Source organism: Cadophora gregata (genome assembly GCF_030347475.1).
Source record: "Cadophora gregata isolate MNR1 chromosome Unknown scaffold_74, whole genome shotgun sequence".
Lineage (NCBI taxonomy): Eukaryota > Fungi > Ascomycota > Leotiomycetes > Helotiales > Ploettnerulaceae > Cadophora > Cadophora gregata.
Window position 1 is genome coordinate 817 of NW_026695996.1, and position 4,281 is coordinate 5,097.

The following is a 4,281-nucleotide window of genomic DNA, read 5'->3' on the forward strand; positions in this document are numbered from 1 at the left end:
AATCCTTGTTATATCCTACTTTATTAGATTAGCTCCAATTCACATTATCGCATCATTTTGTATAGGAATATGTGGCACGTCTATCGCCCACAACATTAAGGCCATGATGACTTGTCTTGGTCCCTGTTATCATATCCGATATGATGGTGAACTGCTTTATTTAGATTAAATCGCAAATAAAGCAAGGGTTTCCGTTAATTTAATGGAATTAACCAATATCTCACGACATTAACTGAAGACAGCCGTGCAACGCTTGTAATATATTCTATATTTCTTATTATAATATAAGACTTCCTTAATATAATATTCAAGTTGTGGTAAGGTTTTTCGCGTAACTACGAATTAAATAACATACTTCACTACTGGTTTCAGAAACGGTCTAATGATTTCAGTTCCTGCGTTGCCACATTACTCTTGAGGTGAAATGCTTACACTTTCATTTATAGACTAAATAATTTTATCTAACCTATGGCATTCATCATTATCTGCTTGGACTACTAGGGTATCTAATCCTGTTCGCGACCCAAGCCTTCGTCCCTCAACGTCAGTTATTAGATAAAAGGTTGCTTTCGCCTTTACCAGTCCTCATGGTATTAAAAAATTTCAACTCTACTCCACAAATACTCACCTTCTCATATATAACTCTAGTATAACCGTTTCCTATTAAAGACTAATTATACCGTCTAGGTACCCTTTAAACCTACTAAAGATGAATAACACTAGTCTTCTACGTATTACCGCGACTGCTGGCACGTAATTTGGTCAAGACATATAGACAGGAAATTGTCATAATCAGTATCCTATCTAGAACTTTATTCGATAAAATCGATATTACTTTGTCCACTGAAGTATTACTTCCTCGCGCCTTGCGGTGAGTGGTAAATTAATTGATCCCACAACGGCAGCAAAAAAAGATCAAAATGAATAATCTTTTATATACAAAATCAGAAGTTTTGTATATAATTAATTAAACAGCCAAAATAACTAGCGGAAGCTATTCATTCCCCCAAGTTGCTGGTTCAGCCGTTAGGCTATTGACCAAGATTCCCCACTGCTGTACTATACGTATTGGGGTTTTTTCAGACCCAATGTGATCGATCGACCTCTCAGCCTCGACTACGGAATTTTAAGCTAGTTAAACCATTACTTTAACTACTACCTATCCGAAACACTTATTGTCCTCTTAAAGCGGAAGTTTAGTTCCTTTCATTGCGATTATAAGGTATTTATAAACCTTACTTTAAGGCAGCCAAAATGTTATATACTCACCTGTACACCACTTCTAATGAAATAGATGATAAAAAATCATTAATTAGATTAGACGTTCGATTAGCATGTGTCAAGCACTTGGACAGCGTTCATTCAGAGCCATCATCAAACTCAATTTATAGGTATAGAAAATATAAACTTTTACTAATTTAAGAAGTACATTACTATACCATTACTAATACATCTTAACTTAATTAATAAAAAAAAATTTTTTTTTTATTAAGATATTTTTTTTGTTTTTGGATAATTTTAAGCCGGATCCTGTTATAGTTATTAGTCTATAATAAGGCCTAATGTCAAGCTTGCGTTCTCATTAATATTCTTTTACTGTATATATTTTTTTTTGATATGTTGATTTTTTTTTTATTGTTGTTATTTTATATCGTTGTTTTTTATTATTTGTTTTACATACATTTACCTATAGTTTTTTGAACTATAGAAAGATATTAAATATTTTCTATTTAACACTCAAGTTTTTACCCAACACTCATTTTTAGGTGTTGACATTCAATAAGCACCGGACTTTCCTATACTATACTAAATATAGCACTTGTACTATTAGTATCACAAAAACATACTTTATTATTTATACAGTTTAGCACAGTAAAAGGTATAAAAAAAATTTATATATTTACTATAGATTAATGTAAATCTAAAGCATCTTTAATATAACTACTAGTTAAAACTACAAATACTTGAGCTTGTATAAAGGCAATACCTAATTCTAAACCTGAAAAGGCTATTATAAATGCTAAAGGTATTAAACCTAAAAAGAAGAAAATAAATCCAGAAGTCATAATGTTATATGTAAATCCTGCTAAAATGTTTAATAACATATGACCACTTAATATGTTGGCACCCAATCTAAGACCTAAAGAAACATTTCTAGATAAGTATGATATAAACTCTATTAATACTAATAGAGGTAATAATGCTAAAGGACAACCTGCAGGCACTAATAAAGAAAAAAATTCTAAACCGTGTTTTTGGAAACCTAATATAGTTGCACCTAACACTACAGTAAAACTAAGAGCAAAAGTAAATATGAAATGACTTGTTGAGGCAAAACTGTAGGGTACCATACCAATTAAATTATTTACTAATATAAATATAAATAAAGTATAGATAAAAGGGAAATATATTTGTCCTTTAGTAGGGTTTATTTGGTTTGTTACTATACTATGTATAGTGGCATAAATGGTTTCTTGACTTATTGATCAACTATTACTTACAACTTTATTATAATTAGTAGCTAAAACATTCAATGTTAATACAAAGAAAGCACCTATTGTTAAATATAATCCTATATTAGTTAATGATATATGTAAATTACCGAATATAGGGGCATCTAAACTTAATAAGTTCCTAATTTCAAACTGATCTAAGGGACTTGTGATTGTTGTATAAGCTAAATTAGACATTTGCTAGTTTACTTTTTTATTTTTATTGATATATTCTAACTTAATCCTTTTTATAGACTAAAACTTTAATTGCGAATAACTTTAAACCTATATTATAACCTTTTTATATATGCTTAAATTTTTAATTACGAGGTACTTTGAATCTATATGTTAAACGTTATATTTGTTTATAAACCTATAAGGGTTAAATATGACGTTTAACATAACAGAAAAGAGAGAAATTATAATAAATATTATAATTTACTTATAAATATTCTAGTAATAAATAATCGTACAAATCTTGGTAATATAAATTTAGAAAATACGTATATCATAATTACAAGTAATATAAAAGCAAATGTTACCTGATTTATAAAATAGAATGGAACTAATTGTGGCATATTATATTTTTTATATTTTTCAATGTTATAGTTATCTATTTTTACATTATTATATAATTAAATATAAAGATTATTCTGACACATGTAAATTTTCCTTTACATATATTACTATATATAAAAGATTAAGGAATAGGTGACTTGAACACCTAGCCTACCGTGTGTAAAACGGTTGCTCTACCATTAAGCTAATCCCTTTATAGTTTATATTATTTTAATAGTAATAAATATCTATATTTGAAAAATATAAACCTAGCATATTATGTGGGTTTTTACAGCTACTTATAGTTTTTATTTAACATTAATGTTAAAGATTTTTTTATATAATCTTCAGATTTAACTATTGTATATTAAAGATGAAACGGAGTAATGTAAACCGTCTAAAATTGGAGCAGGATATACACCCAATACAACTGTAAATATCACTAATGTAAGTAATATAAAAAATTCACGTTTATTAACATCACTTATGTTAGCTTCGAAAAATTTACTGAAAGATCCTCCAAAAGCTATTCTGTTAAACATATATATAGTATATGCAGCAGAAAACACTATAGATGAACTAGCAAATACACCTAGTAAAGGTAATCTTTCAAATACACCATAAAGAGACATAAATTCACCTACAAAATTTAAAGTAAGAGGAACTCCACAATTACCTAAAGATAAAATGAAGAATAAGATAGAAAATAATGGCATTATCTGAGCAATACCTCTGTAGAAACTAATTAACCTAGTTCCAGATCTATCATATAATACACCTCCAGCACAAATAAATAAACCACTAGAAACAAAACCGTGTGCTAAACCTAAAGCTATACCACCTTCTATACCTTGTATAGTATTACTAAATACACCGATAAGGTAAACAGCTGCGTGTGATACAGAACTATAAGCTATAAGTTCTTTGATATCTATTGTTCTTAAAGTACTAAAACTAGCATATATAATAGTAATAACACCGATAAGATATATAATATATGTATAATCTAAAGAAGCTTTAGGTAATAAAGGTAATATTAATCTGAAAATACCATATAAACTTAGCTTAAGCACAATAGCAGCTAATATTATACTACCACTTAGGGGTGACTCTACATGAGCTTTTAATAATCAAGTATTTAAGAATATCGTAGGTGTTTTTACAGCGAATGCTATAAATATACCATAAAATAAAAATAATTGTGTTGAATAATTAAAATTAGTTTTGTATA

General features: G+C 28.3%; 1 non-coding gene across 1 annotated transcript; it reads right to left on the reverse strand.

Moving 5' to 3' along the window:
• Window positions 1-3,193: 3,193 nt before the first annotated feature.
• ONS95_013571 lies at window positions 3,194-3,265 on the reverse strand. Its single transcript has one exon. It is a non-coding gene; the product is annotated as a tRNA-Val (tRNA).
• Between the last annotated feature and the right edge of the window lie 1,016 nt (window positions 3,266-4,281).